A 12,040-nucleotide genomic window follows, 5' to 3' on the forward strand; every position below is an offset into this window, starting at 1 on the left:
TAGTGGGGAAATACCTACTCTTATCCCGTGCGAAGCCGGGGCGGGTAGCTAGTACCTCATAAAGTACCTTCGCTTCACTCACACTGTGTGCTCACACGTATTCTAAGTAATTACTTCTTCTTCTTCAGAAGAAGAAGAAGACTGCAAGTAGGTAGATAGTCACACTACAGAAAACCCACCTTTACGTCGTCAGTAGAAGTTGACGCATCTGATCTTCCGCCATTCATGTTTGTTTGCACTTTAATGGAGGACTTCTCAGGATATTTTAATGTAGCAGTGAGTGATGCGGCCGAGCTGCGGCCGCCACATCTCGAGAGTAGCTGACAGAGGCACGACACTAATAGGTTCACACCGAGCTAGTAACACGTAACAATGCATCCGATCAATCAGTGTTTGCAAATAGTATCCGAACAGCAAGTGCGGGCGGCAGCGCGGTGGCGGGCACACTGCCGCGCCGTGGCTGGCACTGCGCGGCCCGCGCCAGGGCAGCACTCATATGCTCGACCTAACAGGAGCAGAGCATTCGTGGTGCTCGTCTACGGAAGTCAGCAATCGAGCCTGCTGAGCTTCTAGCTGCTTCAAACTGAATTTTGGCCCTCCTATTTCGGTAGTAATGTTTTCATTTGCCCTCGTCTACGATATGTGGTCCTCATATTACATAGTTACAAATGTAAAATGAGCAATTTATTAATTTAATTATTTTAAAAGTATCTATGCGAAGTTCCTTGTCAGTTCGTCTCCATGAGACCAAATCCTTGGAACCGTGCACCCAGCTTCTGATTTTTGGTAGGACCTGTCATAAGTCTATTTAAAACCGCAAGGTTTGACTTGACTTCTTGAATCGACTAATGACGGCACGGCAAGTTAAACAGTTAGCGAGTACATCCCTGTGGCGGAGGGCGAGCGGTGCCGGGCGGCGATGGCGCTCGTCACCCAGTTCCCGCGGCGGGCGGCGTGCGCAGCGGGAACAGCCTGCGACCAGCTCCACTTCAGAGTGTGGCTGACGAGCTCGTGCCTGCCGAGGGAACTCATCTCCTGTCACTACTCACCCAAGCTTCATCTCCTCAGATTTCGCAAACTGTTAGTTAACCGGTTTGTGTTTTCAAACCGACTTCCCAAAAGTGGAGGAACTACTTTCTGATTTTCCCCAATTAGTAGCAATAGTTAGACGGTAGGTATCAGACTTACTGACTTCTGACTACTTGTAACGACTGCCAAAGATATTTAATGACAGGCGGGACCTACAGTTTAACGTGCCATCCGAAACACAGTCATCGGTGTCCAAGATATACCTCCTTAAAAAGTACATACAAACTTGTAGTTATTTGAAAAGTTACAGTGACACGTGCCTGACCTGGATTCGAAACATAATTATTGTAAATACGTATGTACATAGCAAAGTACTTAATATATAGCAAAAAACCTCGTTACCTGCCTCGTTGGTCTAGCTGTCGCAAGTGCGGCTGCTGAACACGAGGTCTCGGGTTCGATTCCCGAGTCGGGCCGAAATCGCTTTGTGGGTTTTAGAAGACTTTCACAAAGCAGCTCGGAGCCTGGAAGCTGGTGATTGATACACCCGTGCATCGGAGAGCACGTAAATGTCGGTCCTGCGCCTGATCTCTCTCCGGTCGTGTCGGATTACCGTCCCATCGGGCTATGAGAGTTAAGGAATAGTGAGTGCACCTGTGTCTGCGCAAATGCTCGTGCACTATAATATGTCCTACGTAGTTGGCTAATCTCATTACATGAGAACAGCCGCCGTAGCCGATAATCGGCTAGGAGGACATCATCATATAGCAAAACTACTCTTTCCGAGATGGTGGGATGGTTTTTTTATTTTTAATATAATGGTTGGTTACAGCTTGGTTTATTATCATTATCATCAAGTCGGTTTATGGAAACCATGACAATTCGAGGGCGACTTTCATTAAAAATATTCATGCATCGGGTACATGATATTGGTACATAGGATAAGGCTAAGTATATTGGCTTGTTTATATTGGCTTGGATCTGACTTGATGATGGAGACAACAGAGAGGGGAATTCCACTTGTAGCAAGTACCACGTGTTTAGGCTTATTTCATTCGTACTGGCGAATGTTGTTGAGTGCCATTTCAGGCTTGACTAGGAAAGCCAACTCTCTAAAGGGCGGGCGATAGCATCAACGTACTTATCTCAGATTGGGATTTTTTTTATTCCATTTTTGATCTCAGATCAAAAGTTCCAGCCGCTATGATGAATTCCAGGTTCCAACCGATGAAAAGGGCATAACGATTCTCACAAAACTCAGTATCGGTCCGCATCTATGCAATTCACACCCATACACATCCGGCACCTCCGCCACCTAACAACGGTTTCTTCTGGTTTCTTACTAAGTTTCGTGACGATAAAACTATAATTTTGTTATTTTGATCGCGGTTCGTTTGATTTTGGAATGTGACACTTAAGCGGCTGCAATAAATACGATAGGGCATGCCGTCACCGATACGCTGGTTCCCGCCAAATTAACCAGTAAGACGCGGCACGAGGGAGCGCGCGCACGTGCACCGCGCCTCGCCGCTCGCGTCCGCGTGCACTCGTCTTAATGATCCGTGTGAGTGATGATAAGTCTTTATCAACCCCGCTTTCCTTCCGAAAGTGGAGCAGCCAGCGACATCCATAATCACTTATGTCATCGATTATTTGATTACTTTAACTTATACATGTAAAACAGCCCACATTCAATCCATTGAATATTACTTAAACTCAATTTTCTGTTTTATACTACTTAAACTCACTTCGAATCCGCAGTAGGAAGATGGTTAGATAAAATTTATTATAGGGTACCCTATCCATTTATTAAACAAGCCGTGTCATGGAGAACTGCCTCCAAGGCCTTGACGCAACCAACCATATGAATATGCATTGGCAGCACTTGAGTCTTAGGTGTTGCTGGTGGCCTGGCCAAGCCGTCAGTAATGGCTGAGAATACATTTCAGTCAGTCGGGATACTTGGCTTGTTATTCTTACTTACATGAGATTCATGCGCGTGGAATGGATGCGGGGTGCACGTATTTGCTCCTGTCTGTTTTGTGGCTAGTGCTCATTCAGTGAGGTTATTCTGTATATACATCACCGGCTAACACGTCTATTACGTCGTCAGGCCTCCTTGAAACCAAATTATGTATGTACCACTTACTAGTGCATCGCTAGAAAGCGGATAGTTCAGTCAGTCGTTACAATTTACAATGAGATGAACATGCTCAATCAGTCGCATGCTTCTCTGAATTGATGCTAATGAAAACGGCGGCTCAGACGCTGTTGCCGCGTTGGCGCCCTATTCGCGTGCCATCCTATTATTATAATATTGGGCACAGTTGACACCAGTTGACGACCGTTCAACTGTCCTAACATTAAACTGTTGTTTTGTATCAAGTCAGTGTGTAAGCGTTATCAAAGCGTGGCATGTGACTAATTTATGAAAAGATAACAATAGGAGGTGCCAGTAGCTATCTCTGCAATAATATCAATAATTAAGTAGTACAAACTGATTATTTATGCTAAGGAGCTGAGGAGCCTACACACACAGCACGCGCCGGAAGGCTTCAAGGTTTTTGTAAAACCTACTACTGGTGTACCTAGATAATGTTTATCATCAACTCATTATGTTTATCAAAAATACAATAAATTACAAAGTTCTAATTTGTATTAATTTATCGAATCGGGACACTCTACTTTAAGATCTACAAGAGTAGGTACTCGAGGATACCCTGATAAATGGTAAAACAATAAATTATTCTCGGAGATACGACATAGGTACCTACAATAATTATTATAGAATAGGTAAAATAAAAAATCGTCGCGCTCTTGTTGCCGTAGGCGTTCCAGCCATATTAGAACCCAGTGGTCTGGCACGCGACGATGGCAAGAGACCAGACGGTATGTCGTTGTTCCCGTGGAAGATGGGTAGGTCTTTAGTATGGGACGCGACTTGTGTCGATACTCTTGCACCATCTCACCTTCCTAGCTCGGCGCGATGTGCTGGTTCCGCTGCTGCGGCTGCAGAGAACCTCAAACGGCGCAAATATAGCACCCTGGTTGGTAACTATACCTTTGAGCCGTTTGGGGTTGAAACCCTCGGGCCGTGGGGTCCAAGTGCTCATCTGCTTTTTAAAGATCTGGCAAAGCGACTTGCTGACACTTCAAGTGACCCAAAGGCTGGTTTTTATTTTGGTCAAAAATTAAGCATTGCCATCCAACGTGGCAATGCTGCCAGCCTCTTGGGTACACTCCCGGTGGGCAGCGATGAGGAGTTTTTTGATGCCATTTTTTAGTTGTATATATGTATATAATAAGGCTTTTTTTTTACGTCATGTAAATATGTACATAAACTGAACCCAACAATAAAAAATGTCATTACCATTAAAAAAAAAAAAAAAATAAAAAATTATTTACGGAAAACTTTTTACATAGAATTTTATATACTTTGCTGAGTTTATACATATAGAAGGCACAGAAAGCTGGTACTTAGGTATATTCTTATATACTAAAGGTTAAATTACAGCTTGTAATGAATACAATATGTTTATACTAGGAATTCAAATCATACGAATATCGACCTAGTAGCAAGTAGGTGCTTCCAGTATACCGCTTTCTATACCTACTTTATTAATTACAGAATGTGGTGTTGTCCTTTTGCGCATTACAGCTATATACAATACTGCAGTATCTAAGTATACTTAACTGTATAACAACAGCGTAAAAAAGACCAAGAACTAAGTACCAACTTAAAAAATGAGATGGGGATCAAAATATGCCATTTCCATTCTCAGGTCCAAGCTACCTCTCCATCAATTTAGTTCCGCCTCCTAGGTTAAAAGTGGTAATAAGAAGTAGGTACCTAAGCATATACTTCGTGAAAAAGAAACAAATCGAGGCTGGTTAAATGTTATAGCGTTGTATTTATAGAGGACTTAGCGAATGTCATCCGTAGCGAGCGGTGTGTGAATCAGCTGTGGCGACGCATGCGCGTGCGCTTCGCTGATCAAAATAAACTTAAATGTCAGACAGGGAGGCGGACGGAGTGACCGGCGACTGCAGTACTGCGCGCTCATGCACTCGGTATCTCTGGTTTGTCTTGCAAACTTGCTTCTTATCGGATTATGCGGGAAAGGCATCCAATTTATAGGTCATATTGTTATGGTTTGGGCCTCGGGCTAAAACGAAACAAGGGCAATACACACTCCTTAAATAAAATACATGGATCAAAGAAGATTGCGTGCCCTGTGAAGAAAATGTTGCTGCATTCTATTCGAACTTTAATGGAACGCATACATATTTCTATAGAGCTACGAATAAGTAATATATTGGTAGTGTTGGTGTACCTATCGGACCTATCAGATAGTGATCGATACACGCGTTGATGAAAGTGTTCGCATAGCCGGGCGCCGGGTAGTGCGGCCGGTTCGCGTGCTGCGGCTCAGTGGGTGTCGTTGCAAGTTCAACGTGCAAGGCTATCTGCAGGATGCCGACCAGCCAAGGTGAACCACATAGGCCTAAAAATAACCGCGACCCGACACCACCGCGACTACATGAAACGCTGCCGCAGTTCTGCCTTTCACAACAAACAAAAGCTTCTAGTGAAGGTGGAAAGTAATATCACTTCATTTATGAAACAATCGAGCTTTTTTATGAAATGATCAGATTTATTAGCACCTTCAATCGGATATGGTCTGTTTAAATCATATGTGTTTAAATAGACACTAAAAACAATGTCAAAACGGATGAAATAATCGAGTACATATTTCATTTTTTACTAATTCGAGAGTATTTCATGAAATTACGATTTTATGGCTTCGGCACAAATATGTATGCCTATAAAACTTTTTTAGGGTTCCGTACCTAAAGGGTGAAACGGAATCTTATTATTAATACTTTGCTGTCCATCTGTCTGAATTTTCAGTTGCTTAAAGGACGCGGATGAAACGCTAGTTGCAAATCAAGATCAGATTCTGATTTAAATACCACGTTTTCTTTTGCGTCCCACAAAGTAAGGTACATCCAGCACCAGATAAAACACGAACTTTTTTTTGCTCGAAGGATTGAGAGGCTCATCGTGAAGCACGTGGCCGTGGTCTTGGGCAAGGCCAGCCCGTGTCCCACTCACTGGATCCTCTCTATACGCCTAGTATAGTATAGTCACCGCCTTTTTTATCGATGAGAAATCCTCATGGATTTTCTCTGCCTAGGAAAGAGGCAGAGGGGCGTGCCAGACTCTTACCAGCTAAAATCACCCAGGTATCATCTCTTTCAAAGTCAAAGTCAAAAAGTCAAAGTCAAATCATTTATTTCATTTAGGCTTTCACAAGCACTTATGAACGTCAAAAATATAAATAAAGTTGATTCTAGTTGTCCATTCCAAAAGTAGCTTCCTATGGAGAAGAACGGGCAAGAAACTCCATGGTTAGGTACTCTTTTTAAAAATAATAGGTATTACAGTTTGTATGTATTGATACATACTATAATAACATGCGAAGATCATGTAGAATCACAATAGACAAAGAATATGAGAATAAATAATAATAAAAAAAGATTACAATGCTACATGGTGTTCACATTTACAAATCAGTTTATATTTTTGTACAAAGTTACAAACAAACAATCAAAAATCTTGCACGGAGTAGTGAGGTCACCTATCGAGACCGATGATATAGAAGCGGGCACTACCGCAAGTCTATTTCCTCCTAGACTCGTTCACGGGGGGCAGAAAAGGACGTAGTCCGCCCTTTTCCTGCGCCCGGTGCTCCTCCTGCGTCCGGAAAGAGAGTCGAGATCTCCCTCACTCGTTCCGCAGTTTAATTAGAAGACAACACATACCGCGTCCACTTTGGCCCTACGGTCGGCAGCAACAGATCACCTGCTACTTCATTTGTGAGGACACGGCGAGCCGCACTCTCGGCGAGCGTGTTGCAGTGGTGGCACCGAGCCTCCGGCTCCCTGTGTATGCAGCACAGGTACTTACCGAAGCTGTGTCCTCGGTCGCCACTTGTAAGATTTTTTTGCTTTTCAGGATTTTCGTTTTAAAAGTTTTTTTTAAGGGGTTTTTATTATTGAACCTTGTTATCTGCGCACTGCGCAAAAGAGTTCCGAGAGAACACTTTCGGAATGTATATTGTGGAACCGCTACGGGAAGTTTTTGATAAGAACCTATTTTTATCGAAAGTTCGTTCAGCTATTAAAAAAGTGTAAACTGCTTACGAGAGTGTCGTCAAAGCACATTGTGAAGAACCTAGTGTCAATTGTGATTGAGTGATGTCATAATAAAGTGCGTGTCACGGCTGCGAGATGGCATCGCGCTCGCCCTTTCTGGGGCAGTGTAAAGTTACGTGGATCGTGGAAATCGGGGATATACCGGCGTCTGCATTCGCGCCCTATGAAAATCATCTGAATAATAGCAAGTGTAAGTACATACCTACATATTACAATACATACTCAATACTATAAACCTACCACAGATTATACCTACGGAAAATTTGTATAGGTACCTATGCAAAAGCGACTGCTGTGCACGCACGAGGGTAAGATTCCCGAATTGTCCGATATTTTCACTAGGCAGCCCACAGTCTGTAAGTTGGTGACTGATTGATTGATACATCCGTGCATCGTAGAGCACTAAGAAAATAAAAAGTAGCATGTTCAAAGAAACGAAGTCTGCAAATTAATTTCGTATCTATTTAATACAGAAAACAGAGGCGGATTTACCATAGTGAGCTGTTAATACCCCGCTTGTGGGCAGTCAGTTCATAATTTTACGTACCTACTCCCTTTATAAACACTCCTTTAAGTATTTCTCCTGTGCAGGAACTCCCTTGTGTATTTCCCTTACATACATGTACTGTCCTTAATTTAATCACCCCCCAGATCGGTTCGACAGTACCTACCATATTATTATATATTGTATGTCGTCAGAACTACATGCAGTTGCCAATTTTGGTGACGCTACGATACTGAATTACCGATTCATAAGATTAATAGTTATTAATAATGTATATAATAAAATGTAAATTATTTCAGTAAAAACCGCGCCATCTGTTACTTTTTAATCACACTAACTGTTCATTTCTTAAAAATCATACTAGATGGCGTAGTTGAGCCACGCTTTTGTACGTTGCCGCGTTGTGAAATTGTTTAACATTTTCTACATCAATATTTTGTAGAATCCTTGAATAAAAAGACCTATACAACATCGGACGTAGACATCAAAAATATTTGAAATCTTTAGTCTAGTCACACTGCGAGATAAGATTGTGTGCGTGATGTTGTACACAAACATAGTATTTCTATGTACGTACGCTACTTGCTCGGTGCCGCGAGGTGCCCACCCCCCCCACTTGTCATCTCGTCTGTCTGACATTTTCGTAGTTTCGGATACTAACTTTTTGGCCGTTCCGTTCGTGATGTTTTCCCCGCTTTTTATTAATTTTGTTTTACTTAAATAAGTTTTGTGTCCGTGACAGTGACAGATAGGTGTTAATATTTAGAGAAAGCCGTGTTGTCTATCGACCACAGTGACTGTCGCTTAGTTTCGCTATTCTTGTTTTGAAAAGTTTGGACAAAGTTTTAACTCGGGAGTGGCTGTGCCTGTGTGCGTGTTGTCATGTCTCAGAAAAACTTTTTATCATCACAGAAACTGGATTGAAAACGTATCGTCAAGACAGATAAGGCTCGGAGAAAATGGAGCCAAGTTACGTAGGTAAGTGATTCTGGCGTCGAGCGTCGCCTCCGTATTACAAGTTAGCGCAGCAAGACCTTGAAGGCTCCGATACTGTACTGTCAGAGGTGCAATGAGCCTGATGATGCAAGCGCGCACTGCGCCCGCGCCGCCGCTCGCACCTGTCGCTATCTTATCTGGCAATGCTGTGTGCTCAGCCTGATAACGCGGGAGCCCACTCTCTTCTCACAGACAATCTATACAATGGAAAGCCCAAGCAACCCAACACAAATCTAATGTTTTGTTATTGTGTTCCAACAGATGAATTGTATTAAAATGCTGAAGTTTTGTGAATATTGTCCTGCAATGTATTACAGGTCATTTAAGTAATACCAATATTGTTTATTTAGTCAGTAGGTCACCTCAGGTATATTCTGTTTTGCCTCAGGGTTCATGCAGTTTTATAGCCCTAGCTCAGGTATACATATGGTCAGTCCTGGAGAGGCTCCAGTAGGGCTGAAACTACACCAACTTCTTACTCTGTTTTTGTCACAGATACTCAGGGTTCATGCGGATTTGTAGATAATTTCCTGACCTGAATGTTGATTCAGCAATTTATCATAAAACTATCACTCATTACAATATTTGGTATAGTAACTTAATGATTTTCATGCTATTCAAAACAATTATGTTCTGTGAAAGGGAAACAGCTGGTGTCAGCACAACTCACTAATTTATGGCTACCTATCTAACAAATTTTGTCAATAGTTTGCACCAAACTGAATATTTCAGATAGACCTAATATAGTATATTTCTTATTTTGTTTTCAACATAGAGTGGATAAGAAAGAAGAAACAATGATAATATATTTACTTGGAATCAGTTGTTATCCCACGGTTTTACTAGCCTCCCAGGAACTTCTTGTAATAGGATGAAATATAGGCTATTAGATGTTACTCAGGAAAAGCATAGCTTTCCAACAGTGAAAGAATTGTTCAGATTGGTTCAATTGATTTGGGTAGAAATAAAATAAAATAAATCTTTCCTGTTTATTACAGAAATAGATGAGTGCAATATGTTTAACAGTTAAATTCGTTGTAATGTTTACATCATTTGTGTGATACTCTGAATGAACTATTAAGTATTTGTACGCTGTGGACATGCTTGTGCGTGCAAGTAGATTCACTGTGCAGAATCTGTCATGCACCAATTGTGTTAAAGAAAGCTGTGTATGAAATGTAAGTTAATAGGATCACCTTACAGCAGATCAAATTCTTCCTTATGGAACTGGTTTGTTCTGAGTGTTTGCATCGCCAACATGCCTTGTGTAAATTGTACTGTAATAAATAAGATACTCTTAACTCTTTTTAATCAACACAGAGAGTAGGAGAATGTGGCTGATGTTACTGCCACTCAATGGAAAAACTGAGTACCACATTTTCCACTGTCGTTTCTAATTAGAGGCCAAAAAGTTTTCTCAGTTTTCAAGTCTTACCAACAGATATCAGGTTATCTGGTACTGGATTGGATTTAGAATTGAGTCCACCCTGTAAGATATTCAGCTGCATATGAACTCCAATATGTTGCAGGCTTTCACCCATGTCCTATGGGAATTTCTTCCCATGCCCATATTATATATAGCCTAGAAAAATATCTTTTCCATGGGATCGCAGTTTTAAAGCCTTTATGTTACAAAACAAACAAATAATAAATGTTTCCTTTCTAATTAGTATCTATAGATAAGCTGACAACAGTTTTTCTTAGTATTCCTATTCCTATATATAATAATAGTAGTAGTCAATTCCTGTAACAGATATGTAGAATACACTGACACTCACAAATACTGCAGCTTTCTATTGGTAAAAGTACTTTCAAAATCTTTTGAACAGGTATACGCACAGGTGAGTATTCACAAGTTTACAAACTCACAACCCTTACATGCTATAACATAAATTAAGGAACCTCAATTAGTTTTGTTCGGAATACTATACTACATAGTACAATGAAACGAATGGAGGGAACCATTAGGCAGATTAGTGTTGTCGTGTGGTGAACTTGAGCGGTTGGCGTGCGTATCTCTCGTCTTGCACAATGACTGCGATGATGTCACGCCACTAATTTCATTGATGAGTGAGTAACGAGTGGCGTGCGGCGGGTGAGTGTCGGACGCGAGCTGTGAGCTGAGCGCCCTCTTGCACTCTGCACAGCTGACGGCCAACACCACGCTTTCTCTGTCCCTATATCCCAATGTATGCTTCAATCTTTAAAACTATACGCAACGCATTTTTATGCGTTTTTTTTTTGAGATAGAGTGATTAAAGACAAAGGTTTATAAATTTGTACAATAAGCGATCCGGCCCTTCTTCGCACGGATGCAAAGCTGATAATATGCTGATAATATGCTGATTTTCGGTCTATTATATGGAAAAGCGTGTAAAAGACTAGTCTGCTGCCCTTATTCCAATTTTATCTTTACATTCATATGCACATTCTTTCTAGCCATAAGGACTTTCACACCGACTCAATTTGTCCGTTTTATAAAATGGAATACCAGATGATATGTATGAATCTGTGGCTACCAAAACCTACTGAAGATGTTTACTTATAAAAATTTTAAAAAAATAATAGATTCAGTTCTAATAAGGGGAATTGTCAAGTGCGGCGTTCCACTGGGACGTTTATCCCTCGTAATCCCGCACTGCCGCACGGCGATGTTGCTACAGCAGCGGACATCGCGGCACTTGCATACTAACTACTTGTCATATTGTATACCTTCATGCATGTAGTATATTATCGGAATTAGAGCTCCTTAGTTACGGCCTTCCGGTTAACACATTGTAGCTCGGTCCATAATGTGCTGCTAAAAGTTCCCATCGAGATGTTTCATTTGGATGCAGCTAGATATAGTAGAGCGACTCAACCGCCATGCGGCAGGTCCCGGCCGCGGTGACGCTTCCAATTTCCCGGCGCAGGAGCATTGACACGGCGGCGACGGCGCACGCGACGCGCTGCACTGATGAGCTGTGTGCCGCACACGCACGCTCCGCTTAATCAAGAGAAATTACTGGAAATAATTGCTACGCAGCGAAACATGGAATGCCATCTCCGCGCACTATCGGACTAACATATTATTCTATGGGCTAATATTATACGCATGTTTTTACTTCTATTACATAAATGATGGCTGGCAATTGCTTATCAGCGAGGAGTGCATAACATGACCGCGGGCGGTATTGATACTGTCATAGTGTACGAATGAAATGATCGTCATTGTAAAGTAAGAGCTGCTTTGATGGTCCTAATTGGGAATGTGATCACGCATGTACTGCTAGCACATGGCACGAGCGGTGC

General features: G+C 41.9%; 1 pseudogene; it reads left to right on the forward strand.

Moving 5' to 3' along the window:
- Window positions 1-7,054: 7,054 nt before the first annotated feature.
- Window positions 7,055-12,040, forward strand: part of LOC124641066 — a 425,796-nt pseudogene continuing 420,810 nt past the window's right edge.

The sequence above is a fragment of the Helicoverpa zea genome, chromosome 21 (assembly GCF_022581195.2).
Source record: "Helicoverpa zea isolate HzStark_Cry1AcR chromosome 21, ilHelZeax1.1, whole genome shotgun sequence".
Classification (NCBI taxonomy): Eukaryota; Metazoa; Arthropoda; class Insecta; order Lepidoptera; family Noctuidae; genus Helicoverpa; species Helicoverpa zea.